A 19,185-nucleotide genomic window follows, 5' to 3' on the forward strand; every position below is an offset into this window, starting at 1 on the left:
GGCCGCGACACACTTGGCTCTCCTTTTGCTCCTGCAGCCTGAGATTTCCCCACAGTTTAGCTTAAAAACCGCACCACGACGCATTCATAGGGACCCACCCGGTTCTTATCCGAATACGGCCAGAATCGGGGATTTGAAGAAATGTTTGTCAGCACCCAAAACAGAATAGGAGAGTGAAGGATTGGGTGGAGCACTGGGGAGGGGATTCATTTCCAGGAGTCTTAAAATTTTTATTACTGAAGGTGTTCTGACTGGGAAGAGTCTGAATAAGAGAAGGGGGTGTTGTACTGGGGTGATGGAAGAAGGGGGAGCTGCTGGACAACTTGGAGGTTCTGTTTGGCTTGGTTTACAGGGCCAGTCATGCTCCTGTTGTCTCCCCTTTCCCGGGACCCCAGGCCCTGGGGGCTCCTGGGTGAGTCAAGCAGAAAGGAAGACAAGGTGGGTGGTGGTGGGGTGGGTTGTCCAGGTCCTACAGTGATGGGACTTTTACACACACAACTTTGGGGGCGCCCCTCACTGCCAGTCTCCTTCCTCCCAGAGAGATGACCCTCCCCATATTAATGAAACAAATCCCAAACCTCTGTTGGTAAACAGCTTCCTAGAGGAAAGCTATCTTCTAGAGCACCCTAGCTCCCTCCCCCTAGTTTCTCCCATTCTGGGATCCGCCATCCCTGCCTCCCTCCTTCCCCTACCCCCGGGCCTCTGCCAGCCCCAGGGCCCCAGGCCCCAGCCAAGGCTTAGCTTTCAGGGTAGGGGGCTCCTATGAGCCCAGTGTGGCCAGGATTTCTCTGAGGTCTCTGAGCCAGCTCCGAATGCATCACCCTGGGGATGGCTGGGCCAGGCGCATGGGAGAAGGGTAGGGGCAGCAGGGGTATTAATTTTTAGCCCAGAGTCAGTAAAGTAGGGACCTTCTGTAGAACAAATGTACCAGTGCTTCAGGAGGCAAGTTACCTGGCCAGATTATGCCGACCGGCCTCATCCTCTGGGTACCTTGGGAGATCTAATGAAAGCTTCAGGCTTTCCCCGCACCCCCAGAGCCCTGCAGAAAGGCGCTCTATTTTGTGTACAATTGCAGAGAGGATCCGGCAGGCAGAATGGCCTCAGGTGAAGGTCGCTGCCTTACCCTGTCTCCGGGATAGCGAGGCTTGTCAGGGAAAAGGCGTCGATTTTCTACGACCCAACCTTGTGCGGGGGGAGGCACGGGCGGTGCGAGGACTCGCTGAGCGGTGACTTGGAGGGCTCCGCTCCCTGCAGAGGGCGGGTGGAGGACTAGGGGAGAAGCATTTGGAGTAGAAGCAAGGCGGCTCAGGGCCCGAGGCAAGCTAAGGACCCTGCTCCGAGCCAGGCTCCAAAACGCGCACCCAGGGCTCCGCGGAAACGCACAAAGCAGGGGGAGAAGGTGGAGTTTGTCCAGAACGAGAACCTTAGGCTGCTCAAGCCGGACAGTGAGCTGACCGGCCGCGCTGCCAGCAAGGTCGCAAGTGGAGTCAAGCGTAGGCCCAACGTCGGGACCTTCCCAGCCTCTCGTCAAACCCACGTTCCTGTGGCCTGCACGCTGGGGAGGGGGAGAGCGGAGCCTCCATCCGAGCACGAGCGCATAGGCGCGCGGTCCCCGACGCTCGGAGCCCTGCGACCCCAGCTCCCAGGCGCCAGCCGCCAGCACCAGGCCCGGCCACCGCGGCCGAGTCTCACTTCGAGATGTGGAGCCAGGGATGATTCGCGGTTCTAGGACCGTTAGCTTGGTTTGAGAAAAGATGCCCTTTTCCAACTGTGGGAGCTCTCAAGGCCCAGGAACGCTCTGCGCTCGCCCACCTCCCAGCCTCCCAACCCGACTTGTTCCTCGACGGGTCTGCACAGCAGTGGCCTCTCTGTGGCCCTTGCTCGCCAGGCTTTTGGCCAATGGTACAGTCATTGCAATGAACCGACCCGCCTCGCCTTTGAAGATTGTTTTTGGGGAGTGGGAGAGGATGCCTATCGCCCAGGCGGTGACGTCTGGCAAACGAGCCACATCCGATTCAATTAAACATGTCGCTGAAAAGAGCTCAGAGTGAGGGTCCTGGGAGCTCTGCTAAGTGAATGGGCTGGCCGGGCGGCTCGCGATGACAGTTTGAAAGATTAGTGTGAGCCGACGCCTGAAATATTACCATTTAATGGGGGGCACTGAGGCTGCCTCCGGGATCCCTGGTTTTCAGTTTCTTTTTTTTTTCTTAAGAGATAGTTCTGTAGGTAGAAAAAAAATAGCATTTCCTCTGCAAATCAAGGCGATGAAGATTTATCACTATTTTGGAATGGGGGTTCCCGGGGCCAACAGACCTGTGGGTCAGGTGTCATGAAAAGGGGAGGGAGGAAGACCCTCCCTCCTTGGACAAAATCAGCTACTTCTCCACCCCCTGCACCCCCTGTGAATACCGTAATAATTTCCCCTGGCTCTGAAACAGGCCTTAGCATTGCGGGAGAGAGGAAACGGAAAAGACGGATAAGTAGAGGCAAAATCGAAATTGGGGCAACCTACGCTGGGCTCCGCAGACACGTGTCCAAGAGCAGTCTCTAGCTTGTATTTACAGTCCTGTGTCTGAGTGAGTAAACAAGAAAAAAAATTGTTTTCTTTAAATAGAAGTTGCAATAATTGGGGGTGGGGGGAGTCGGAATTGGATTCTCCAGCCCCTCCAGGGACACATCCTCCTTCCCAAGGGCGGCGGATCTATGTGGGCCGTCTCCTCTCTAAGCCGAGCTTTGGCCAAAGCAGCAGGACAAACAAACAGCCTTCAGTCCAGAGAACGGCCAAGAGAGACAAAAGGAGGCAGAGACGAGAGGTTGAAAATCTATCCGTCTATTTCCTTGCCTTTTAAAGAGTTGGTGCTTTACGATGAGCCAAATTCCAGGATGACTCTAGCGCCTTCTGCGCACATAAAATATTATTAATTGGAAAGCAATCGGCGCAGCCCGAGCCAGCCCCGGGTTCCTGCAATCAGCAGGGCCGGCCGCGAAAGGTATATATGATTAATTGAAAGATAAGCTGGAACTATCACCGGGAATGTCATTAATGCGCCGGGGAGACGTCCATTGGAGACAGGCGGCGTTATCCGCGGCTTTATCTTCAACAAGGCCTCGCTCTCGGCCCGCGCCGGGGAAACAGATGGGGGTTTCTGTCTGGGACGCTCGCCCCATGTTTATATTTTGGGAAGAATCACAACTCGTGGGAGTCCCGGGCGGGCCCCCTGATAAATGAACATTAGCACTTTTTCGGACTACTGTATCAACAAAGGGGCTGCGGCGCGGCAATAATTGGCGAGAAAGCAAACAGAGGGCCGAGAGCGCGCCTCTGCTCTTCGTCCCGCTGATGGATGAGGCGGTGGCTGCGGCCCGGCTCCCGGCTCCCGGCCCGGCTCCCGCTCGGGCTGCCTTCCGGGCCCGGGGCTGGGGGCAGGGGCGACTCGGGACGGCGCCCTCGCCCTGGGCTCCTGGGCGTCGGGAGGCCTCCGAGGACCGGGTTTTTCCTGTCCTGGGTCGCGCCTTGCTCTGTGGCTCCGCCGGGACCACATCCTCCTCGCGGCGCCGCGTCTTGAGCGTTCCCTGGGGCAGCCACACGCTGTCCCCTACGTCCTCCCTGACCGGCTAATCTCCTTCGCTCAGTGGAGGGGAAAGAGGCTCAGAGAGGTGAAGAGACTCACGCGAAGTCAGACAGATGGGAAGTGACATTGTCAGGTCTTGAACATACGACTGACTACAGAGTTGTGAGTGTTTCCCTTGGTTGCCCGGCGCTGCCTCCTAGAGCCGCGCCAACCGGTGAGGGAGCAAGACACCCCCCCAACCCCCAACGAAGCTGGAGAACCAGACCGGGCTGCTGGATTCGGAACGCTGGGCTCCCCCAAACCGGCGAGAGCCAGGCAGGCTTCCCGCATAAGGTTCGTTTGAGAGAAAGAAAGAAGCAGAAATTTAAGATTCCTCCTCCTCCATCCCCCTCCACCAGCTCCTCTTCCTTCCCCTTTCTTCTTTTGGTAACAGCTTTATTAAGATATAATAGATGCAATTAACATACCACGCAACCCAGCCATTTAAAGTATTCAATTCAATGATTTTTAGTATATTTCACAGTGGTGTGACTATCACACAATTGATTTTTAGGACATTTTCATCACCCCCAAAAGAGACCTGTAGGCTTTAGCCATCAACCGCAACCCTCTCCCACATCTCCCATCTCCCCCGGCCCTAATCAATCTACTTCCTGCCGCTATAGATTTGCCTATTCTGAACACTTCAGACGAATGGAATCACATACTATGAGGTCTTTTGTGACTGTCTTCTGTCACTTAGTGTATTGTTTTTAAGGTTCATCCACATAGTAGCATGTATCAGTTCTTCATTCCTTTTCATGGCTGAATAATATTCTATTGTCTGGATAGACCATATTTTTGTGTCTATATTCATTCGTTGATGAAACATTTGGTTTATTTCCACCTTTTGGCAATTATGAATGACCCCCCCCCCCAGCCCACTTTACCTAAAATCTGAAACTTTAGAGTCCTAAGGAGAACTCTTCTCTCCCCTCCCCTGTAATTAACCCTGTCCTTCCCTGAAGGGCCCTGTGCTCTGCTGTTGCTGTCTGAAAATTTTCGATAGGTTTTGAACAAGAGGCTTCACATTTTCATTTTATATTGGACCCACAAATTATTTAGCTGGCCGGCTTTCTGGGCGGTCTGATCAGAGCCCTGGAAATACCATCTTCATGTTGCCAAGGCCGCAACTTATCTGGCTTTTGCCCCAGGGTCGCCTGTCCTAGACACCTGGGACCAGCAGGAAGTTCCCTGGGCTGCTTTAAGGGCTGTTTATCCATAGTTGCTCAGTCATAGGAAGGGCCTAGGGCCCACAGAAGGGGAGAGCAGAGGGCAGATCTGCGGGGTGGATTTTGTGTGTGTATATTTATGAGTGTGGGCGGGGCAGTCAGGGGAAAGGCTAAAAGAGTGGGCTGGAACTTCCAGCCAGCCTCCGAGTGACTCCATAGCTTGGTCATTATTGGCCTGATTTCCTGCATCCCTTCACCCGCATTGACTGGGTGCCCACCATGCACTGGGTACTGGGTTGCACAGCCCAAGGTGCATAGACTCTGAAGGAGGCAGAATTGTACCAGAAAGAGTACTGGACTGTGGGCAAGTACTGGGTTCTGGTTCTGCCAGCTGTGCTGTGCTGTTCTGAGAAACACCCCAGGTTGTTACCTAGACTCACCTGGACAGTGGGGAGAGGGAGGAGAGGCATGTAACTGATTATCTAACCTACAAAGTGAAACTGGTAAGATGGGAACTAAGGTCCCTGCCAATTGTGATGTGCTATTTTGGGGAGTGTGGAATTACATATTCAATTCAAGTGCAATTACACATTCAAAATATAGTGAAAGTGATGTTAGGAAAAGGAAAATGGAATATTCTCACACCAAATATATTGAATTCCAGAGATATTACAAATTTTAACCTAAGTAGTGAAACATAAAAGTGCTATAGATGATTAACATAATAATTTTGTATTTGGGAGGGTGGATGAGGAGAACTAAAGACCTAGAAACCATAAAAGATCAATTATATAAACCTGATGGCATAAAAATAAACTTGTACTCAGCAAAAAATACCATTAATAGATTCAAAGAGAAACAACATGCATATGTTAAATGCTAGAAATAATGAAAAGAAAAAACTGATTTCCGCAATATGGAAAGAGTTCTTGTAAATCAATAAGAAAATGACCCAAGAAAACAATTTAAAAATTGGCCACGAATAGCAGAACCTTGCTGGTGAAAAGAAGAAAGAAAAAAAGAGGGGGGAAAAAAAGGCAAATCAAAACACAGAGACAAATGTTTTCACTTATCAGGTTGGCAAACATCAAAGTGTTTGATAATTACTCTGCCTCATCACTCTTTTACGGTGTTGATTGGAAGGATAAATTGGTAAATCTCTGGAGCAATTTGGTACTATCAAAATTAAAAACGCATAAGCCTTTTGAACAGGTGTTTCCACTTTTAGGACTAGTCTATAGGTATATGCACACGAGAAGAGTCTTTTCATTGAAATTTTTAATTTTTTAAAGGATCAAAACATTAAAAATATATCCGTCTATCTTAGGGGACTGCTTAGAAAAATGCTCATTGATAAAACAGAATGCTAGCAGCCATGAGAAAGAATTAGTTTCACTTATACTATATACTCTTATGGATACATTTTAAGATACATTAACTATCAAAACAAGCTGCAGAATTTGTGTTTTAAGTATGAGCCTATGTACATATATATGGTTCTATGGATTTTTTTTTTTAAGGAAAAACAAAATGGTAATAAACGTTTGGGGAAGAGAACTGGGGGAGGGGAGGGTCAGGAATAAAACATAACACTTTTCATAGTACAGCTTAAAGACAATTGTCTTTTTGCTGTCGTTGTTGTTGTTTACCATATGCATATATCGCCTTAAAGAGATTTTCATAAACCCCAATCAGGATTTCCCAAATGTAATGAAGTGATGCTCTTAGAGAAGGGTAGAGACTCTTGGGGCTGTGGAAATATTTAGGGCCGAATCCCCTGGCATACATGTGAAAAATGCGTATTTCTGAGCCCTGCCCCTCATCTTCGACTTTAAAAATCAAAGGTGTATAGACTAGGAAGAGAGCTTGTTCACACTTTTACAACGCTGCTTTGCCTGAAGGTGCTGTGGGTCTGATGCTGTCAGTGGGGCAGCAGGAGAGGCTGGCCCACCAGCTCGGTAACCCCCCCCACCGCAGGCCAGCAGAGGAGTCTGGCAGTTTTTAATTTTCCTGGCCCCACCCCCCGCCTCTGGCCCACTGTCCACCTATCTGTCTCTTGAAGGCCAGCTTCCAAAAAACCTCTCTGAAATAGCTCTGAATCTGAACCAGATCTGCAGCCTGTCCTAAACAAGGTAGAAGTGACTCTTCCCTATCTCTTAGAGCAACAAGTGGAGGTATTTCATACGTGGTTCCCCCAAACAGATGGGACCCTTGCAACCACTGGCCCCAAGGGGAGATGGGCCGGGAGGGGCTCTAGAGTTCTGGGTCTAGGAAGGCAGCGCGGCCTCAGTCCTCTCAGGCCACCAGGGACCCGCCCTCCAGCTCAGGTCAGGCCCCTGGGCAGCCCCACTGCCACCTGCCAGCAATGTCCAGCACCCGGGGTCTGGCCTTCTCCCTACCAGGTAGCCTCCGAGTCTTTGCTCAGAGCAGGAGAGCGCTCTGTTCGCAGGAGACGGGGCGCAGCAGGCAGGAAACCCTCCCTCCGGCTCCTAGGCTCCTAGGGTCTTCTGTCAAGTGCTCCTGTGGCCAGCCTTCCCTGTGTGTCCTGGAGGAGACGACAGCCACCTACACCACACATAAGCCCCGGAAAAGTTCTGGGTCCTCATTTTTCGTTGATGTGTTAAACATGAACAAAACCCATATAAAACAAATCTGATCATTAGAGATATATCTCCCCTTCCAAAAATTTTCTGGGCTTGGACAACGCGTGCTTTTTCTTATCCTTACAGTGGGATGTCCAAGCCTCTTCTTTTCCTGCTTTTGTGGGTTTTCTTAACATTGTATTATATTCACATCACCGAATATCCTACTTATATGTTTTGAATAAGTAATACACTATAAAACCAAAACAACGACAGAAAAACAAAACAAACATGTAAAAAAGAGACACAATGTAAAGTGTGCCACGCCTCTCCCCCAGGCACTTAGCTCCCTTCCCTAAAAGTAAAATTGTTACTGGGTTTCTTTATTTTTTAAAATCAACTTTATTGAGGCATAATATAATACCTAGAACAAAATGAACACAGTTTAAGTGTGCAGTTCAATGAGTCTTGACGCATGACAAGCCCCTGTAAGGACCACCACAATCAAGATACAAAAAACATCACCCGAAAAGGTTTCCTTCCCTCTTCTGGGTTAATTCCCACCCCCACCCAGGTGGTCACCAGCTTTTAAAAAATATGTCCTTCTAGGGACATTTCCTGCAAATTTAAGATTCCTTATGTATTCGTTTTTTTTCTGAGCAACTACATTTGCATTTTTGCCCAAGTTTTGATGTTTGTATCTTTGTGTAAGCCACTTTCTCATGGTTATGGGGGCGTATGTTGCTAAAACCAAATTTATCCTGCATCAATCTGTGTGACCCGCTTTAAAACTCGTGTTAGGGTTTGTCAGGTCGGAGGGAATCGCTTTCAGACTCCCGTCGTCGTTTCGTGGGCATTTCGTGCTTTCTCCTCTCTGCTCCCGCTGCCTCCCAGCCTCCCAACCGCGCGAACGTGCCTCCTCCTGGGGCTGCAAACTGCATCCGCGGAAACAGGGAAACAGCGCAGAGACGCAGAGGAAATCCAGACGCGGGAGTCAGTCCCTCAGGATCCCATCGGGGAAGGTCAAAGCTGGAAAAATCAGGTGACGGTTGAGTCAGGTGGACAGCGATTAGGAATACCGGGAAGAAAAAACTGGATTTTCTAGGCCCGGTCCACACCTGCCGGGTAGGTGTTCAGCTCCCGGAGCCAGGGGTTTGGAAACCCCTCCGGTGTGGGCGCGCAGGTTTAGGAGAAGCCTGGCAGGGCGGGCTGCCTGCTGCCTTTGCCCGGAGCGCAGGGCCTGGCGGGGCCTAGCGCTGCGGCTGGGCTCCCGGGGCGCAGATCGGTGCGGCTCCCCCAGCTCGGGCTGACACCCGGCGGCGGCCCTGGGGCTTCCGTCCTGGTTGCCGCGGCCTGGTCAGGGTTGACTGGAGGCTGGACATGGCTGATCCTCGGGCAGCTGGACCTTCCTAGGCTCAGTACTCTTCCTTCCCCCGCATCTTCCTTCCTCTTCTTCTCTTCCAGCCTGCTCTGCGGGTGTGTGGAGGGGGTGTGTGGGGGGAACCAGAACCAAAACCAAAAAACAAACCCCGAAGCGCAGTGTCCACGGCCGGGGGGGCAGTGCTTTGCGAACGCCTAGGTGAAAAATGGCTACACAGGAAACACCATTCGATTCTGGGCCGTTGGGTTCCGTCTATTTCCTGAGCGAGGCCCCCGGGCCAAGGCTCAGAGACCCGAAGGCCAAAGAGCTGCACGACTGCAGGGCAAGCGCAGGGTCAGCGAGCGGGTGACCTGCCGCGCGTCCCGCGCTCCCCGCAGGCGGGCGAGATGCGGGGATTGAAACACGGCGCGAGCGCGCTCGGGGCTTTTCCTGACACCCGCCCACACTGTACGTGCACACATGACAGTTGTGGCCATTCGAGCCCTTCAAAGGAGCCCGGGGAGCGTTTCCACTGCACACGTGTGTCTGTGAAATACGTTCACGGCCGCCAGCAACCCGCTTTCAATGTACTTACTGGTGCGCTTTGCAGATAAGAGCACAGTCACTTCCTCTGCGTGTGTCTTACGTGCACACGGCCAGGTATTTTGCAGAGGGTACTGAAGCCCGTCCCGAGGCCGGCCTTGTGCCCCCCCCCGCCCCCCCCCGCCCCCCCCTTGCGCCCCCGCCGGAGCGGGTCTCGGCTCCGCATTTGCGCGCGCTGCGGTGTGTCTGCTCCGCTTGCGCCCTCATCGGGCCTCGCCTGCGCTGGTCTCCGCTGCGTGTGCAGGGCTGGGGCCTCGTATCGCTAGGTAGGGGACATCTTTTGTCTCTCGGCAAGAAGCTTTCCTCCGGGAAAGATAAAGTAATCGATAGGGTCTTTTAAATAGCTCCGCGTTTCCTGTCCGGCGAGGAGTATCAGCGCGTGCACCAAATCTGCTCTGGTATGTCACCTTATCTCCCGTTCCCGCTGTTGTCCCCAAACGCCGCCTGTCAAGGGAGACGCCACCCGCATTAGGACCCAGACTGGGGCCCTTCCGCTTAGGGTCAGGCGCGGCGCCCTCCGCCAGGCCCCACAGCCCCTTCAGGGGTCCGGGTGGCCGGGGGGGAGAGGCGGGGGCCAGGGTGAAGGTGCGGGGGGCCTAGAGCTCCCAGCCGGCCCTGGAGGACACCCACAGACGGGCTGACATGGGCCCGTCTGGTGCAGCCTTCTGGTGAACGCGGGGGTGGGTGAGGTGTGCGCCTTTGCTTTTCCTTTCTTTTCCTTTTTTCGTTTTATAACCATGGAAATAGTCGATCTGGACAGTAGGTTAGATCAGGTTTATCATCTGGAGAGGGCCACAGGCTTGGGGGAGCGTCTGCCAGGTGCCAGGTTGCCCTTCGCACTGGCACTGCGGTAAAGTGACGTTTCACCAATCTCCAGGCGACTGGTGTTGGGGGGAGGAGCGAGCTCCTGGGCCCTAACTTTCAGTGGGACCCCGAATCTGGCTGCTATCCTCGCCTCCGGCAGCATCAGCTCCCCAGCGGGTTGCAAGTTGGAGTCAAGCTGACTCCAGCTGGGGCTGAGGGCAGGGCTCAGCCGAGAGGTGCCACCCGAGGTTAGTTTTCCAACCTCTGCGAAGGTCCTGTGGCCAACTTGCTGGCTTTCTCTTCCAGTGGTGAACCCGCCTCAGAGATCTGCAGGCCAGGCCCTGCCCAGAAGTGCTTTTAGGTGTGAGGACCAGCCAGCGGGTAGGCCCTGGGTCTCCTCCCATATCTAGGCACTGTTACCCACGTCTCCTCATTTTTCTCTGTCTATATTCAAAGCCGGTTGTATCTGGCCTTTTTTTTTCTTTTTGAGAAAAATACTCCAAATAACAACAACAAAACCTTTTCAATGCCCTCCCTCCTCTCACCCCATACACGTGCACAAAACCAACAGCCTAGGTAACTGGGAGACAGCCTCCCTTAATTTCCAGCCTCACGGTGGCCCTCAGGGTTCCCTTCTCTTGGGAAGCTGGAGGGGGAAATTACTTCTTGGCTTCAGTACAGACTTGCTCCCTTCCAACTTGCCCAGGATCATCTGGATTACTCCAACTGCTGAGAGAGGCCCACCCACGGCCATGTAGCCAGGGGACCAGGCCTTGGGAAAACATGGGTTCTCATTGATCAGGCTCCATTGACGCAAACAGTAGTTACTGTGGGGAAATTAAGTCAGGGAAGTCATCACCTTTCTCCCTCATGTAGAGGAGGTGGCATTCCTGAATTTTCTTATTTAAGGCCTTGGTCTAGGCCTTCCTTCTCTCTGCGGGCCTTAACAGATGATCTCAGCCTTAATTTAAAAATGCTGAATTTGATTATTATCAATAGCCAAAGTATGGTGGCAGTGGAGGGGAGACTCTAGCTGTGTTTTCTTGCAGGGTGGGCCATAGGTGGCAGGTGCTAGGTTGAAACTAGCAGAATGTGCACAGGATACCTTAATGCCATCTCTGAACGAATGGCCAAATGTCCTCCGCCTCCTGTTGGTCTTTCCTGCTCACGGCAGCTTGGGCAGAGCCCCTCTCCTCTTTTTTATTTATTTATTTATTTTTTTGTTTTTTGTTGAGAGCCCACTGGCCCATGTGGGAATCGAACCCGCAGCCTTCGGAGTTAGGAGCACGGAGCTCTAACCGCCTGCGCCACCGGGCCGGCCCGAGAGCCCCTCTCCTCTTGAAACATGACTACAACTTTGTACAATCCTCTGGAAAGCATTTTGGGAATTCTCATTTTAAGAATCCTTGCAAACATATAAGGGGAGAACAGCATATTATAATTATTTTTAGGTATTTTAGTTGCTTTTAAATGTTTGCAACCCATTTGTATTTTTCTTTCTTAAATGTATCACCCATTTGCATCATCAGACTATCTACAGAGATCTTAGTTTTTCTCTTACTGATTTCCATGAGCTCTTTATATTAACCAGTAGTAACGCTTTTTCATTTCTTTTTACTCCCCCAATATTTATACCCTTTCCCCATTTGTATTCCTAAAATCTTCATTTTTATTTCAAGGCACCTGATGATAATAAAGAAAGGAGATACTCAAATACTGGTGGGGTTTTGTTTCCCAATTAGAACCAGCCAGGGGCCAATGGCAGAGTGAAAGCTGGGTGCACCAGAGCCAGCCCACCATCGCAGCTGTTCTGAGGTAGTGGGGATTCCCCAGGACAAAGGCCATTCCTACTCTGGCCTTGTAGCGAAGAACCCATAGGTAGCTGACATTAGAGATTGGCCACACCTGGAGGGCTGCCTTCCTTGGAATTTTCATCTCAGGTTCCAGGTAAAGATGGATGGGATGGAGGTGTGAGTGTCACTGGCTACTTCCAACACAGAAAGGAATTTGGAGCACATAAAGCAACAGAAAGAGGTGAGGAAAGAAAGGTCGTGGGGTTTGGGCTGGGGGATTTGGAAAGCATTCTGAAGAAGGGCGGGCATCAGAAATGCCTGGCAGTGAGTCCTGTGGGCAGTAATTTGGAGCTCAGGCCCTGGAGTAGGGTTGCTTGACTTGTTCAATCTCCCTGAAGCTCACTGTCCTCATGTGTAAGATGGGGGTGATACTCATACTTCCTCAAAGGATTATTATGTAGGAAATTAAACAAGATAGTGCAGTAGAAGATAGCTGCAGAGTCCTAGACACCCCTCGCCATGAGAAATGGGGTCTCTATCCTCGCTCTTTGAATCTGGGCAGGTTTGCTTTGACCAATACAACCCATGAAAGACTGTAGAAGGGGTACTCTATGACCTCTGTGCCTGGGTCAGAAAAGCCCATGTAGCTTCTTTCCTATTTGCTGGAACACTTGCTCTTGGAGCCGTGAGCGATCCTGAGCGATCCTGTAAGAAGTCGAGGTACCCTGAGGCCACCATGCTGTGAGGGAGCCCAAGCCACAGGCAGAGGCAACCTGTAGGCACACTGATTGACAGTTCCAACTGAACCAGCCTTCTAGTCATGCCAGCTTAGGGGCCAGACCTGTGAGTGCGGAAGCCTCCAGATGATTCCAGTGCCCAGCTGGTCCAGTTTTCACAGCTGAGGCCCAGAAGTCACCGAGCAGATACAAGCCATCCCTGCTGTGTCCTGTCCAAATGCCTGACCCGGAGAGTCAATGAACATACCGAAAGGGCTGTTTTCATACCACTATGTTTTGGTCCATTGTCTATTGTTATGCAGCAATGATAACCAGCATGTTGTCGAAGCAAAATGGCTTAGCATACTGTTTGCTTGGTGGTAGGTGCTTAATAAACAGTGGCTTCAGTAGTAGTATTGGTGACAGAGTTGTCCCAGGGTGGAGAACAAAAGGCTCTTAAGGGAAGAAAAGCAGACAAGCCTGCTATAGGAACGTTGATCCAAGATGATCTCAAGCCTTCCACCTGGATTGTGTCTTTATTTTGGCTCCAATGTGAGCTCCCCGCCCCCTACCTCCAGAGTTCCAAACTGCAAACAGTCAGAAACCGAGGGGAGAGCCTCAGCATTTTCTCTTTTTGTACCCCTGTCCCCTTTAAAAAAATTCTAGAGTGGTTGTATGCTGTTGTGGAGCTTGGGGAATGTGGGGGTGGGAGCAGACAGGGTGTGAGAAACCATTTTGTGGCTTGAACTAGAAAACCGTAATAATGTGGTAACCGGAATAATAGCATGGCCTTGCCCCTGTACGCTGTTTTCAGTGTATGAAATGCCTTCCTACACATTGCCGTGTCTTCAGGCATTTGAGGGCAGAGAATACATTCTTAGCACACTTCTTGCAGGTTGTCAGGGTTCAACAAATACTTGCCAGTTGATAAAACACATCGAGCAGTGACTTGATAGCAAGTCCACATGCATACACAGCGTCTCCTTCACAGGACAGGTCCTCTTGGTGGCCATGATTCATGCCCTCAGTCCCCATTCAAGTTCACCTGCTTGTCTCTCCCTCCGCAGGCCCTCAGGGGAGACGACAAAGGGAGGTGACATCGGGGAGCTCAGACCTGCCTGGGAAGGGAAAGCCTTGGACGTAGCAAACACGGTAGAATTTAATTGTCAGCAGAACTGTTCTTTCACTTTTCTCTGGGATGTTGTTGTCCGGGCGGCAGCAGCCTCAGGGGACTGGAGAGCTGGGCCGGGGTCTGTGTGCTGAATCTTCTCGGGTTTCCGCGGTGAGAGCCGCCCGCTCTCCTAAGAGGCAAGAGGCTTCTGCTGCCTCTGAAGAGGGGCAGGCAGAGCGGCACCAGGAGATTTTCCACAACTGCCTGGACATCTGGGCAGATCGTTACCGCAGGCTGCCCGGCTCCTGGCTTCATCCACGCTCTCACTTCTCTTGCACCTTGGGGAGGCTGCCCCACAAGGGTCCATCTGTTGCTCTTCATTCTGCTTTGCTGCCTTCGCTGCTGGTTGCTTTTCCTAGAGAACCTGATGAGAGGAAGGGAGATTGAAGGAGAAAAGACAGATTGCGAGAGAAGAGAGATAGATGGAGAGAGAGGCGAGGTGGAGATGGAGATGGAGAGAGAGATGGAAAGAGATTGAGAGAGGAGAGTTGGAAAGGCATACAGATAGATAGATAGATAGATAGATAGATAGATAGATAGATAGATAGCAGAGACTGAAAGAGAGAATGAGAAAGAAAAGAGATTTAGATAGATAGTTGACAGATAGATAGATAGATAGATAGATAGATAGATAGAGATTGGTGACACCCAGAGGGCTGCCTTCCTTGAAATTTCCATCTCAGATTCCAGGTAAAGATGGATGGGATGGAGGTGTGAGTGTCACTGGCTAGATAGATAGATGTGAGGGAGAGATGAGGGAGAAAGGAAGGGAAGAAGGGAGAGAGGGAAGAACTATCAAGGGAACAAACAGCGTCCATCTGAGGGAATGCGCCTGGCCTGGGCGGCTGCTGTGGGTGTGGGAGGTGGAGACTGCTTGGTCTTTCTCATCCTCACGGAGACTGACAGCGGCCAGGTGTCAGGGGAGAACGTGGGCATCAGATTATTAAAGGGCATTTAGCTTTGATGAAAACATTCATCTGCTTGTTTAGCTGTTGTGAGAGAGCCTTTCTTTTAATCAGCTCAATGTGGCGGGGCGGGGGTGAAGTGAGCAGTAAATCATTTCGTGTCAGAGGAAACTCTGCTGTGTGAAGCCGGGGGAGAGCACGCCCAGAGGGGTCCAGGGGGATAACTCTCTCACTGGCTTTGTGAGTGTGCCAGCCCCTTCCTTCAGGGGCGAAGGAGGGAAGAGTTACAATACCACCTTCTCTGGGTTGTCCTGGAAATTGTGATCCCTGCATACACTACCTAGCTCCTGACCAAGCACAGAGCGGGGGCTTGGTAAGGTAAACTTTAGTTTCTCCCTCCAATGCACCCCCCCTTAATCCTCCCACTTCCGGTCCTTTTTTTTCTGTCCTTTTTATAGAATGGGGACAATCACACCTACCTGTCCACTTCACTGCTTGTTGAGATGTTCCAAGGGCTCATCAAGATGTTATATACGTGGAAGCAATAATTGTTCGCTATTGAGAATATGCCTTTGAGGAAATTGCCCTCCCCTTTTAAAAACAGTGAATTGCATCTTTGGTTTATTTGGAAAGGAGGAATAAAAAGCAAGTAAACAAAATAACAAGACGAGTAGATAGCAGATTTCACCTTGAGGGAAGACCTTCCCCCCAGATGTCCAATGTCATTTCTTAGATGGTAGAAGCAGAGAGAAACTCTGTTAGCATCCCCACAGCAAGCCCGCCAGCCTGGGCTTTCTCTGATTTGGAGAGCTAGAAGCAGGGCTAACTCGGGACAAGGCAGTCTTTACCAAGACACGGCCTGGTTTTTAGCATCATCCATAAGTACTGTGAAAGACGAGCCGTCGCCGCGAGAGTGGGGCAGAGCGAGGGCTGAGTGTTTGGATTTCCTGTCTTCCACCAGTTTTTGTCAGCACCATTATGTTTCTATTAGTACTTTTCTATGCATTTTTCTACATGCATTTCTCTATGCATTGTGTGTGTGTGTGTACACACAGAGGGTGCCAAAAAATGTATACACATTTTAAGGAAGGAAAACTGTATTAACATAGTAATACTCAATAAATACCGACAACAAAAGATGAATACAAGTCATGTTTGACTTCTGCAATTACGAGAGGTACTCGAAGTGGTTACCATCAGTGTCCAGACACTTCTGATTACGGCAAACTACTGCTTGAGCAACGTTGACCAAAGTGTCCACTTGCACACGTTCTTTTGGCACCCCAATATATGTACAATTACAAAGAAAAGATAACTGGCATATGCATATTGCATTGATCAACTGTTTGCTTTTTTCTCTCACCAATCTGCCTTGGAGATCTTTCCACGTCAGTACATATAGGTCCACTTTTTTCTTTTGAATTGATGTATAGTATTCCATTTGACAAGCCTTGATTTATTGAACCATTTCCTGTTATGGACATTGGCTTATTTCCATGTTTTCCCTTTACAAACTAATGTGCGTCACTGCTCTTTGGTTTTCTTTTCCATAGAAATATATTTGATCTCTTTGGCCTTTTAAAATCCCCACATCTCTTGGGCTAGCTGGAGTTTTCCAGATTCTTACTGAAAAGCATAGGTGGTGACTGGGCCAAAGGCGGAGTGACTATGGTTGATTGTCCAAATGAGGACTTTTGAGAGTGAAAGGCAGTGATACCAGGAATGATTCCAGGACAACACAAGGTACAAGCTGGGACTGTCCTGTGCCGAGAAGAACATGGCACCAGAGCTATAGAAGGGGTCCTAGTGTGCGTCTTAATAGTGGGTGTTTTACAAGATGAGGACAGAAACCAGGCTAAACCCTTGTCTCAAACAAATGCTGGACTTTGGTCTTTAGTTCCTTCCCGTCTGTCTGAAAATTGGAGGGCACTGTCTTCTGAGACTGGGTGGTAGGGGAGGGATCAAAATCTCCAAAGAGAAAGGCTTGGGGAATGGGAGGCCTTCCTGCCAGAGGCCCTGCCTCACGGGAGCCCTTCGTACAGTGGACACATCGGCATAGGGTTTGCAGAGGTTGATTTCCTTTTTGACCACTCAGTGTTCAGTCAGGGACAAGATGAGCTGCTGTGACCTTGAGGTGAAACACCCCAGATCTTGTTACTGGTTCCTTCAGGAAACCTCTACTGTCTTCCCGCCCTCCTCTCTGTGACTAATTTCTGAAATCTCTGTAACCGAGAGGCATTGGATGAGGTTTCCCGCTCTGGGAGGGCTGTGGGTGCCAGACTGGGGTAGGGGTGTGTGTGTGATGGTGGGTGAGGGGTAGGGTTCCCATGCAGTCACATGCCATCCCTCAAGAGCAGAAGCAGAGGCCTCCGGATTGGGTGGCAGCAGCTGGTGGGGTGTTGGGATAATCTTGCTGATGACTGGGTAGATATGGTAGATATCCTCTTGTGTTAGTGGATTCCAGAAAGCAACGTGCTCCTTGATGAAAAGGCCATGGTCATTGTCTTGTGGGATCTGCCTGGCCTAGCTTTGACAGTTCTCAGCTGCTCCGTAAATCTCCCATCAGTTCCATCTGGCCAAAAAGATGTCATCACCATTTTCTCATAGTGACGAAGAGTGAAACAGCTCGGCCACCCCTGCTCAAATCAAAAAAGAAGGACTTCAATTTTTCAGTGGGAGGCGAAATTAGCATTCAGTTGGGCTGTTTATGGGTAGTGTAATGTATTCATATCTTAGAGATTCCTACCAGGAGGGTGATTATCGAATACTCTGGGCACACAGATACTTAATACGTAGAACCTTGGAATCTGAAAGTTAGAAGGAACATTAGCAGTGACTCAGTTTATTGTTTTCGTACATTTGTTTTAAAGCAATTGGCCCCTTGTTGCAAGTGATCGCTTTATGCAGAATCCCAGTTCATAAAATAGAAGGACAGAGTGTACAGGAGTCTTCCGTCCTCATGGTGGGTCCTGTTTGGAAACAGCTGTGTTTATTTGGTCCCTCAATTCCCCCTGTAGTGCCCCAGCAATTGCTTGTTACTGTCTTCCCTCTTGCTGCCATGACTCCAGCGAGAGGGACCCACTACCTTGGAAAGCAGCCCCTCCTATGCTACGATGGGACCAGTGGTCAGAAAGACTTAGAATGCCAGTAAAGTCCTCTCCCCCCTCCCCCCCTCCCGCAACCTGTATCCCCAGGAAGCTGCAGTAGCCCCAGTTAGCACCTGCCCTGGAGATGGTGACTGTCTCAGGCCGCTGAGACTTTTTTGTCCTAAACAAGGACTGAGTTCCTTTGTTGGACTACATGGTTTATCAGGGATCTAGTAACGTTCGTCTTGACTGGAACTGACACTGTTAGGGGCCAGTGTCCTTCAGTGTCCTTGAGGACCCAGCTGACTCTGGGCGGGAGGGTCCCTGGAGGGGAAGGTGGGAGGGGCTGTGAGTTCTAGGCTCTGTGCGTGCAGTAAGTCCTCCCCTGGTGCATGGAGACAGCCTTGGGTTTCAGTGTCCCCTGGGTAGCGCCCTCAGCTGACAGTATACAGGTCACAAGCTGGCTCCGTAATTTCCAGAGCAAACAAAACCAAAACACCAAGAGGCGTAGTCATCAGTGGAGACTCGAGGGTCGCTCGGGAACCTGACTGTCTTAGCACTGGCTTTGCCTAAAGGCTGCAGAGCATGGCGGTGCTGGAACACAGGGCTTTCATAGGCTGCTATGTGCTTTCCGCCGTCCGTCAGCGTCAGTACTGGTTTTGTCTGATTCTACTACTTGATCAATGGTGTAAATTTAACTTCTGGGCTGAGGATAAAAATTCCTAAATGGGCTCTGCGAGTTTGGTTGTCTTTTTTTAGCTTAACAAACCCCAGTTATTTATCTTATTGAATATTAACATTTTTATTCCTGCTAGTATTTTTAGTAGCAAAAACAAAATCAAAAAAGTCCCCGGCTCCTCCTGTCCAGCTGCCGAGAAGGGCTGGCCTCCGTCCCGCCCAGTGCTGGATTTCCTGCGCTCCCCTCCCTGCCCGGCCTGCAGGCTCTGTTGGGCAGTAGCTGCCACTCCGGTTCCTGCCCACTTGTTAATCCCTGATACATTTCTGTTGAGAGTGTAAGGATTATTTTTACTAAACTCCATGATTAAAGACAGAGTTTTGTCCACAGGTGAGTGACTGGAGACCCAGGGAGAGGTGGGCAGGATAGGCGGAGAGCTGTTTTGCCCTCTACCAACATTCCAGCCGGTGTCCTGGGCACGTGTAGGTGTCTGACCTGTTGCTTCCTTGAGGCCAGGCGTCCTTAAGCTTGAGAGAGGATCATACTCATTGGAGGGCTTGTTAACACACCGATTGCTGGTTGCCATTCTGTGTTTCAGTTGGATTGGACAGGACTTGAGAATTTGCGTTTCTCACAAATTCTCCGGTGACGCTCCTGCTGCAGGTCCGGGGACCACACTCTGAGAACCACTGGCTTAGAGCTGTCT

Source organism: Rhinolophus hipposideros (assembly GCF_964194185.1).
Source record: "Rhinolophus hipposideros genome assembly, chromosome: 23".
Taxonomy (NCBI): Eukaryota; Metazoa; Chordata; class Mammalia; order Chiroptera; family Rhinolophidae; genus Rhinolophus; species Rhinolophus hipposideros.